Raw genomic sequence first — 12,227 nt, 5'->3', positions numbered from 1 at the left:
TAACATAACAATACTAAGTTTTGCTGTTTTGCACAAAGTCATGCAACCTAATAAATTTTGATAAACATTTCCATATTACAACCATTTTGAATTGTAAAATAAGAACAATGTGTTAAAAAGCTAATTAGTCAATAGAACTTCTCAATGATAAAAATAATTATACACCTATTATAACACAACATACATGTATATTTTTTTTTATATGTAGATCTTATAATATTATTAATAAAATATACGTTCCGAACCGTTGATAGGTTTATATCCATTTATATTGAGAGCCTACTCGAAGTTTATTTTTATTATAAATTCGACTTTTTAATTTGATTTTAAACTGAAATCAAATGAATGCGCAAAATTCAACAGACATAAATAGAACTATAATATTGGTTTAATTTAAGCCTTCATCTTTTAATTGAAGTTGTGTGTTCGGAATGAGCATGCAATTTTGAACTTTATATTATTTTAACATGACGAACAACGCATGCCAAACAGCAAAATTGAACAGTTTTGAGCGTTTCTAAAATATGTTTTTAAAAGCACGTACGTGAACGTAAAATCTTTCTGCCGCTTCGCGTTTCAGTCTAAATGCCTTTTCAGAGTAATTTGCGATGAAAATTTATATAGCATTTTAGTGTTATTCAGTATTTACTTAAATTGTTACATAAATTTCATGTTATAAAATTTTAATGGTCTTCAAATTTACATTACACAGTTGGTGAATAATAACATACCTTCCTTTTCTATCCTCCTTTTTATTCTAACCCATTATATAGCAATGAAACGAGTTCAGATTTCAGGTGTAAACCACTGTCAATTTCCAGTTCAGGCTCATACTAAAATTTGAATCACAGAAAACCCCAGTAACTTTTATTGGCCTAACTCAGAATTATAATGCATGGCCTTAGATTCTGTTTTATGTGCCACGAGAGCAATGTGATATTTTGACAGTCTGATTTGACATAATATGTGTACGAATGAAGTAACAATATAAAAATGGTGTGCGGACGCAAAATGGTGATAAGATAAAAAAATGGTAAAAGGTTATTGATACCCTGTTCAAGTTAGCTTGATCTTTTTGACAGACGGGCTAGTGATGAGAAACAGAAAATATAAAATATATAACAGTCGATGGAACGATGGAATGCGTAATTCAAATTAGAATTCTTTTTTTTATAGTTTTTTTTCTAAAAAGAGTTATACCAGCTAAAGAGACCCCAACCACTATCCAAAGAGACCCCAACCAAAAGGACCCCGTTCGTAACAATAGCTTAACAATGATCTTTAATAAGGATTTTTGTAATCGATATTTGTAGCAGTTACTGCCTGTTATTCGCGTCCCTACCGTCCGACCGATGTAACATTGTACAAGCGTCTATTATTTTCAGTGTTTCTATTTAAATTTTACTTTGAAGCAATAATATATAATAGAAAAAGTCTTAAAATTTTCGGATAACTCTTGAATCTTTAGGAACTTTTGTATTATAATGTATTTTTTAAATATTTTTACAATTTTTAAAATCATTAAATTAAGAAAATAATATGTTCGTCATTGCAAAGTTATGTCGATCAGAAAAATTTTCATCTATCAAGAAGATCACACTTGTACAGGGTATAATAGAAATTTTGCATTTTCAATTTTATTTTACACTAGTTGTTGCCCACGGCTTTGCTCCCATATTATTCCGTCATCAGGTGTTAGGTATAAATGTGCCGTCCTTGGGGTTCAAGCTTGCTTCATACAAATTCACTGTTCTGACAAACAGACATTTTTTTCACTTTCACAGAATTGTATTGCTTTGATATTTGTAATATTTATACTAATGAGTATAGATTATACACATTGCGTGTTATATTTCTTTAAAAAAAACGTATTTATTTTGCACAAGCTTTTAAGCATCATCGGGTACTGGTGTTACGCTGTGGTAAGCCATTATTTTACTTTAAAATAATTCTACATTTTTCCCATTCATATATGTAGCACCTCTCTCTGAAATGTCTATAACGCCTATGTCGATCCAACGAAGAAATCATATAAGTAGAAATAGCACTTATTCCTATTGCATTTAGAGCTATTATTGCACTCTGTAACAGCAGCTACACATACTGTGGTTCAAGGGATAATAAAATGGCGATGTAATTTTTTTTATATAAAATAAATACTTTTTCTACGTATTTTTTATATAATATTCATAGTTTACAGAAACGATGTAAACGAATCTACAACTTTCCGTTTTGAGAACTGCAGTGTGAATCTGTAGGAATTCCCTTCGTATGATCACTGACCATCAGGTAACCCATTTGCTCGTCCACCAACCGATATCATATCATAAAAAAATTACGAATTGTTAAGATTTATATTATTGTCAATTTCGCTCATCACATTTTGACAATTCACTAACGTTAAACCTTAAGCAGTGAGTTTCGAGTTTCTTTTTTTTTATGGTTTCCACTTAAAATAAAAGGAAACCTTATAAAATCACTTCGTTCTTCTCCTTATATCAATCTTTCTATTCGTCAAGATTCCTATTTTCAGGAGCGTATAGGTCCAGCTTTTAAATTCATACCAAATACTAAGTTATGTGATCCCTTGGAGCTCAAAAAAAAAACAAACATCTAAATCTTCACCATCAAAATTTATAGCCGTTTACGTTACATTTCAAATTTGCAAAGGGAATTAAAATCTATAGGATACTTCCTGTTGACCTGGAATCATGAAATTTGGCAACAACCAATACACAAGTATAGGAAAAAAAAAACAATTGGTGTTTGGCATTAGAATATAGTTTAAACATTTCCGAAGTCCGTAAGCTGATTACGCTCTATTATTATCAGTAACTTACTTATTACTATTGAATAGAACGTCTTATATTTATATATGTATTCACAAATGAGTCCTGTATGTGTAGCATCATATATACGATGAGATTATCACGGTTTGATAATTTTTTGCACACCTATACAGAAACGCGAAACGTTAGTGAAATGATATCCGACTAAAAAAAGGCAGCTTAAAATGTAGATAGTAGTTGTAACACGAAATAATACTCATTTCAGTTAATAATACCCTCAGTATTCATAGAATAAAACAAATGTCAATAACATAAAACGCTCGTCTTTCAAGACTTACACACAGCCATTACGTCTCTCACATTCCGCGACAGCTCGGCTTTGTCCCAAGGGAGACTCCTATCTTATTGTTGAACTTTGATTTACGGCGACGCTGAAAACTCGCTGATCTAAGATTATTTTGAGCGAAACATTTTTCAAAGTACTTCAAATAAGACAGCCTTCGGATATTGTGTAAAAATAGATGCCCGGAAAATTGATGGATTAGACCGACGATGTTGAATAAACTCGATTGAAACTTGTGCTTGAAATATTTTTAGTCGAAAAGGAAGATTAAAATATTATATGGGATTTAAACATTTTTGGAATAACACGCTTTTAGTGATGCTCAAATTTATTTATATTAATATGTGGCGTTTTATAGTTTATTTTGATGTCTAAGACTATACAAAGCGCAAATTCAGACTCATACGGAGTACTGCTCTCACCTCTGGGCGGATGCTTCCCAGTAGCAGCACCTTCCGTTTGATCGTATCCAACGCAGAGCGGCTCGAATTATCGACGATCAGGCCCTTTCCGATTTACTTGAATCTTTTGCTTTGCGTAGAGATGTTGGATCACTCTGCATCTTCTACCAATTTTTTCACGTGGAATGTTCCGAGAAATTGTTTGCATTAATCCTGGCTGCTGAATTTCACCTTCGGCCATCTCGTCAAAATTCCAAATATCACCCGCACCACCTAGATGTCCAAAAATCCACAATAGCGCGATTTGTAAGACATTTTCTGCCTCGCACAAGTACTCTGTGGATCCAGCTTTCGCCGGCGGTTTTTCCGAACCGATACGACTTGGGAACCTTCAAGAAAAGAGCGTACTCCTTCCTTAAAAGCCAGCAACGCACCTGTAAGCCCCTCGGTGTTGCAGATGTCCATGGGCGATGGTAATCACTTTCCTGCAGGAGAGCCTCTTGTGCGTTTGCCACCTAAAACATAAAAAAAAGGTTTATCAGACAATACCTTAAAAGGTTTCACAAAATAGCCGATGATAATATGTGATGTCTTATACAATATATCAAGGATCAGTCCATCTTTGTTCACATTTTTTTATTTTCTTATTTAAGTATACTTCTTGTGTGATTAATTGTACACAGTGAAAATAAATTCTACAACAATGGATATGATGATGTAAGAAAATATAAACATTTTCTTACTAACTAACTAACTAAACTTGTATTTCTTTAATTAAAAATTATTTTTATCACTGTAAACTTTGGTGTAACCGTACTCCACGTTTCTCAATTATATCAAAACAGTTAAAAGTTCAATACAGAAACTGCGACTTACAACACAACCGATAATCCGTGTATCATCGGCATTATTATTTCAAATATAAGTTTAAAACTAATTTTGCTGTATTATAAACACCTAATAGAAATCAAACAGTTTTTACATTTTAAACAGAACCTTTGTCACACAACAATCGGCCTTTTGAAGCAATAATAGCTTGAAAGAATAAAATTAAACATCTAAGGATAGGGTTTTAAATACGAGTATTTGAATAAATGACTACTAATCGTTACGAAGCTTCAAGTGAAGTTAAAAATCTTTTCATTTAGCCTCTGTTATTTACAATTCAGACTCGTGACTAACTTCAATACTTATTTACAGCGCTTTGAAGCGCTTTCGTCTTTCTCTTGAACTACAATAATTGGAGCTCTTTGTAAGTACAATGCATTAAATGTTATTTCTCTTTTAAAAAATCAAATTAATTTACGTTTTTCATCTTGTTCTCTTCTTGCGATAATTACGTTAATGTTTCATAATTTCTGTTGTCAGGGAAATATTATTTTTGACGGGTCATTTCTCACTTTTAAAGGGTATAATTTAAGGGAATAAGGTTATTCAATTTAAGGTTAACAAATTAAATAAATATAATATATTTATAACTATGAATATTCATGAAGTCGAAGATGTTTTGTTAATATCGCTGTATAAAAGTAATCTACTAGTTTCAAAGGCTTGCTCACCATACAGCTCCAATACGATTGGTACACAAAATTTTCATCTGACACCTGCAACTTACTTTAAGAGTTTTCGTACACCACCAAACATGAGATAAGGAAGTTTAATTATAATATTATTTATACTAAGCATTCATATATAGTACCAACAGATTTTCGAATTTGCAGAAATATAACTCAAAAATCGATTACAAGACAATAATAACCAACACATTTGCATATTTACCATGTCGTATGTGTGTATGCCGACAAAATGGAGGAATAGCATTGTATAGTATATTTGGTACTGTCATCAGATGAGTTTTTATTTAAACTAAAAGTAAGCTGACTGTCTAGCGTCTCACTTGATCACCATCACACATAAACATTGAAGGCTTTTTATTTACATAATAATTACCACCATTTAGTCCTTAACTAAGTACTTACTTACTGTACAAATCATGACCGCGTGGATTGTTGGCAAGAATACTAGCAGCATTTCCCCGTTGAATCGCAATACCGATCCTCTGGGCAAAAATTAAAACCAGCATTTTTTCCGGTAAAAGACTATTTATTATATTGACAAGTAAATTTAATTTAAGTGAGCTTAGTTTCCAGCTAGTTGACTGATGACCAGGAAGGGATATGCGGGAGGATTTGCATCCCTTGGGAGGGGCCTTTTTCTTAACGAATTACGATCGGCTGAAGAATTGAAATATAATTTGGACGTAGAATTAATAAACATATTATGACATATTTGTAGTATTATAAAAACGTATACATGTACACGTAAATACCAGATTAGAAGAGTATTTTATGAACATAGTTTTTGTGTTACATACGATGTTTTTCTATTAATGCTTTTCGCTCGTTCCTCAGTGCCGACGCTAGCCGGCGACTATGTATACGGTGATTGACCGTAACTTAAGCGTCCTATTAAAATTATCAAATTGCTTGTAAAATTTTACATGTTTGTCAAATTATTTAGCATATAACTCGAACATGCATTTTGTAGTACTTTTAGCAAGTTAGTCTACTAAACATGTGCATTCATTTCGATATTATTAATGTGGTTAAAATGTTTTGTTGGTGAAATTATTAAATAAAATATATTTAGGTCATATTTAATATATTATCATAATTAAAATAGAAAAAAGGCCTTAAAAGACGTCATCACATTTCAGTATATTTCACATTTTACATATCATAGAGTTCCCGTTTTGTAAATACACTCATATTAAAATCTTTGAATGTAAGCCTGAGGGTTTTTCGACGGCATTCGTTTTCATGAACACAATCACACTGAAACATGGAGACTGAAGAGATTAAGGGGCACGAAAATATATGAAAAACGTAAATATGTTTTAATATGAAATTCTTTATCATGACATACTTTCAAAAGGCTGTGAATATTTGGTTTTCATTAAATATAATATATACCCGGTTTCATTTATATAAAACTTATTGAAATGTGAACAATTAGACTATGTGGCTTACACATGTAATATACAGTTCTAAATTATAAGAAATCGGCTAAAGCCAAGATGGTTCAGTGTTAGTAACATGAGAATCTTAAACGATAATTTTAGATTAAAACCCAGATCAGTATCATTGAATTTTGATATGTAAAACTTGTTTATTTATTTCACCTCGTGATGGCTGTGATGGAAAACTTTTTACATATGTCGTATGAAATTCTGCCCGATATAACTACCCAATCGCATTAGAATAGAGCGGTGAAAGAAGCTCCAAACCTACCTAAGGTAAAACTTGTCTAGCAGTGGAACAGTTCCATACTGTTAGCTTACATGTCTCGTTGGGTTTTTTGTCTTTTGACATTTGACCTAACAGAAAATTTTTAATCTTAAGCCGCCTTAATTTTTTGAAAATATCTCACTTATTATTATAAAAATTAATAATATTTTTAATTATTTTAAAACTGATCGAAATATTAAACACGACAATGTACTTAATCCGCTTCTAAAACTGTCAAGTTAATTATTCTTCTTCGAGTGCCACTCCGACTAGCGAAGGTTGGCAGTCAGCTTTGAATACTCCTTCTTGTTCTTGTTAATACAATTTAAAAGTTAATACAATAACATAATAGTACGTAGTTTTACAAATATAATATATACATACAGTTACGAACATATCTTTCTAATTGTAGAATATATATTATATTGTAAAATTGTAGTTGAAAAACTTCAAGACCTATGTGAATACAGGGTGTAGGCCGAATTTTGACTCAACGTATATATGTATACATATGTATGTAACATTACATACAAACATAATTAATCACGTTTACGTGAAACGATTTCAACGCGTAAAAGTGAAATCTTTGTTGCACTGATCGGATCTTTAATTTTTGAAAAAAAAATCTATGTTTGAAATGACTGCAACACTTTAAATGTTCCGACAAGAGTATTGAGTTGCACAGGTTTCATTTAAGTAGTGCTCACCGCTTTCTTTAAAAGTATTTTTAATGCAGTATGTTGACTAATGATCGTTAGAGTTCAGTAACAAGAGAAGCGGGTTTCCTACAGCTGCGAACAAAGTTCATCATTTGTCCAACCAGCGCCGTTTCTCGTTTCAAACTTTAACCTAACGACTTAAAGTGATTGTGCTTCCAACTTGGAATGTATTGTTTATTTTTATGAAAGTCTTTTGTAACGGGATATTTTGTATCTGACAGTATTATGTTTTTGTTTTATTCATAAAGGAAATAAATCGGGACATTCGATTCAGTTTATTAAAAAGGGACAACTTTTCGTAAACAACCTTTTTACGAGAACTATTTTTATTTTATTTTATTAATATAATAATAATATCGTTCTCACCAATTTCATTCATGGCGGTTAATCTCAAGGAGTCCAGCCTACGCAGGACATAGTGTAGTGCACTCTCTACCCTCACACTATCATCCGAAGAGACGGCAAACCTGTCACGACCGCAAAGAGTTCAGGCGGAAAAAATAAACTCATAAATAAATGCGGAGTGAAATTGAAACATAAAGTTTTGTTAGTAAAATAAATATATTATTATTCATTTCATTATAATAATATACATATATTGTGTAGTAGAAAACGGCTGTGAAAGGGTGACGGTACAAAAAAGTGATATGCCGTTAGCCGTCACGGCATGCGAGTCGGATTTGCCGACGCACGTCAGCAGATCAATAATGACGTGTCGTGGGACACCCGGTCAGAGCGAAATTTCTTTCGCTATCTAAATGTATTAAATAACTAATACAATGATAAATCTAACAACATTTGAGAATAATTAAATGACACAAAGAATACATTTAAAATATGTTATATTAAACCGTATATAATAGACAGAGACAGACATAAAGAGCGCTCTCTTTCTTGTCTGAAGAATAACGCTTTTTTTTTTACGTGACAATTTCTGCCAGTTCGGTAAACAGTGTAAAAAACTTCCTTCCGATAATAAATCCACCTCTGGTTCTAAATTGGTCAACAAATTTTGTAACTTTTATAACTAAGCCATTCATAGTGTTAATATTGGCTATTGGTCGATAAATAAAGAATTTGTTACCTAAACCACACCAACACCGATTAGACCCTTGTGTAGATACACCCCTATCGACGTAGCATACTTTGTGAATATGACCTCAATATGTCAAGTCGCTCAAAAGTACCGGGATCACTAACAGACACACCTTGGCTGCAAATTGGCTACACTTTTTCGACGCCTTTAACTTAAAATATGAAAATATTTTCTTACATTTAATATAAAAAAACATAGGTAATGTTTTGTTAAGAGTCTTATTTTTTAAGATAGCCTTGTTAGAAATCACTGATAATATTATAATATTGCAATATAAATGTACAAATAACTAATAATATTGACGAAAACTTCACTACTCGTCCTGAATCCCCAAGTGTACAAAAATAAGAGTAATCTCATTTTAAATCTTAAGCCGAGATGGTCCAGTAGATAGAACGCATGCATCTTAACCGATGATTTCGGGTTCAAACCCAGGCAAGCATCACTGAATTTTCATGTGCTTAATTTGTGTTTATAATGCATCTCGTGCTCGCCGGTGAAGGAAAACATCGCGAGGAAAACTGCATGTGTCTAATTTCAACGAAATTCTGCCACATGTGTATTCCACCAACCGGCATTGGAGCAGCGTGGTGGAATATGCTCCAAACCTTCTCCTCGAAGAGAGAGGTGGCTTTAGCTCAGCAGTGGGAAATTTACAGGCTAATAATGTACAAAAAAAAAAGTAAGTCGACCATTTACTAAAACATTTAATTCTTCAAGAACACAATTGTCACTTCAATACCACCGTGATAACTCAAGATAGATTTTTTAATTCGTCTGACCGATAGGATAATTGACGTAATCAAAATGGGAAAAAAGTAAAGTAACTCTTCATCCAACGACATTTAGCACACGATAACATAGAAAGTTGTATATATAGTATATGTAGTTCGGCTGTGTTGAATTATTTGTAAGGTGAAAAAGATTTTTTTTTTATGATATCGGTAGGTGGACGAGCAAATGGCCCACCTGATGGTAAGTGATCACCACCGCTCATACACAATGGCGCTGTAAGAAATATTAACCATTCCTTACATCACCAATGCGCCACCAACAGACGGGCTTGCACAAAGCCCTACCACCAAGTAAGATCTATATATAAACCCCAAACTAATGAAAAAGATATAAACTACTATTTATTCAATCTTAGGGAAATTAAACTCTTAAAAGGCTCGAAAGTTAGTGATGATGATGACAATATCATCCTTACCGATTTCAGTCTCAGTGATTGGTCACCGAGACTGAATTATTTTTTTATTATTATTATTTTGTTATACCACGATCTGGGGTGTGCGTTTACGTCAGAGATGATATCTGCTCTCGACGCCTCGGCAGCCTTGAAGGGCAGGGCAGACCTATCGATTATCTGGCTGCATGTAGATTGCGACGACCATCCGCGAATCTACTCGTGCCTTTATAGGTCCCATAGCGGTAATGCCGAAACCGACCGACTGGTCGAGCACGTCAAAATGGCTACAGATTCCGTGCTGCAGCAGATCCCATCCGCAGACATCGTAATTCTTGGCGATTTCAATGCCCATCATGCCGAATGGCTTGGATCACGCACTACCGATCATGCGGATAGATCTATTCTCGACTTCGCTTTTCCATCACTGCACAAAGACGGTGAGTCATTGGCCCATACCCCGAAGGAGAAAGCTGATCTTTTAGACTCTCTCTTCGCGGCGAACTCGACTCTTGATGACCGAGGAAAGTCACCACCAACAATCCCGCGGTGTGATACCACAATGCCGGAGGTTAACTTCCGGCAAAGTGCAGTTCGTAAAGCACTTCTTTCTTTGGATATTCAAAAGTCGAGTGGACCTGATGGCATCCCACCAATCGTGCTACGGACTTGTGCTCCCGAGTTGGCGCCGGTCTTAACGCGTCTTTTCTGGCAATCCTATGCATTCGGCGTCGCCCCGAACTCCTGAAAGACTGCTTTGGTGCATCCGATCCCTAAAAAGGGCAACCGCTCAAACCCGTCCAACTATAGGCCTATAGCCAGCACCTCCTTGTTCTCCAAGGTAATGGAGTCCATTATAAACTGCAAGCTCCTGCGGTACCTAGAGAAGTACCAGCTGATTAGCGACCGCAAGTACGGTTTCCGTCGGCGTCGCTCAGCCGGTGATCTTCTAGTTTACCTTATTCATAGATGAGCGGAAGCAGTTGAGAGCAAGGGGGAGGCATTAGCAACCAGCTTGGACATAGCGCTTCTTTCGAAGCTGTCTTCCAATGGGCTTCCCGGGAAATTATGCAATTGGATTACCAGCTTCTTGGCAGATCGGAGCATCAAGGTCGTTGTCGACGGTGCATGCTCCGACCAAAAATTCGTCAATGCTGGTGTTCCACAAGGTTGTGTTCTATCACCCACTCTGTTTCTTCTGCATATCAATGAGTTGTTGCAAATCAGTAACATTCACTGCTATGCAGACCGTACCGTAGACACCTCATACACCAGCCGTGCTAATATTTCTCGGACAAACGTTGAAGAAAACCGGAACAAACTTGTGTCTGAAATCGAGTCTTCGTTAAACAAAGTCTCGAACTGGGGCCGGCTAAACCTAGTCCACTTCAACCCCAAAAAGACGCAAGTTTCTGCGTTAACCGCCAAAAAAATACCATTCGTCGTATCTCCACGATTTGAGAACATTCCGATAGCCGGTACAGCTAGTATCGGAATAATTGGCGTTGATATTTCGAGCCTCGTTCAGTTCCATTTGACCGTATCCAACGTAGAGCAGCTCGAATTATCGACGATCAAGCCCTTTCTGATCTGCTCGATCCTTTGGCCCTGCGTAGAGATGTTGGATCACTCTGCATCTTCTACCGAATCTTCCACGGGGAATGTTCCGAGGAATTGTTTGGATTAATCCCGGCAGCTGAATTTCACCTTCGGACATCTCGTCAAAATTCTAAATTTCACCCGTACCACCAAGATGTCCGAAAATCCACAACAGCGCGATTTTTGAAGACATTTTCTGCCTCGCACAACCACTCTGTGGAACCAGCTTTTGCCGGCGGTTTTCCGAACCGATACGACTTGGGAACCTTCAAAAAAAGAGCGTACTCCTTCCTAAAAGGCCGGCAACCCCCTTGCAACCCTCCTGGTGTTGCAGATGTCCATGGGCGGTGGTAATCACTTTCCATCAGGTGAGCCTCCTGATCGTTTGCCCCCTATAACATAAAAAAACAAGATCATACACTGGTTGTCGCATATTTTTTGAGATATATTGAGAAACAAACGAAACCTATGAATAGTTACGTCAAAAATAAGCCAAAAAAACCAGAAAGGAAATTCGTATAACAACAATGTTGACTGACAAGAGTAACACCACATCTGACTTAAATGTTATGTGTATAACGTCCTATTCAAAGAGAACTTTGAAATTGATTTGAGCTAGGTACATCTATCCAACACAAAGGCGAGGTGAAGCGCCGTAAACTAAAATCAGAAATTAAAGTTGCTGAACCCCAATGGACCTAGTAGAGGATGGCTCAGAAATTGTTGATTCTAACTTGTAAACACAATTTTGGTTTGATTTTCGAGCTGGACTTGAAAGGATTCTACGAAAGCTATTAACGTGATGGT

The sequence above is a fragment of the Vanessa tameamea genome, chromosome 5 (genome assembly GCF_037043105.1).
Source record: "Vanessa tameamea isolate UH-Manoa-2023 chromosome 5, ilVanTame1 primary haplotype, whole genome shotgun sequence".
Taxonomy (NCBI): domain Eukaryota; kingdom Metazoa; phylum Arthropoda; class Insecta; order Lepidoptera; family Nymphalidae; genus Vanessa; species Vanessa tameamea.
This window is presented reverse-complemented; position numbering follows the sequence as displayed.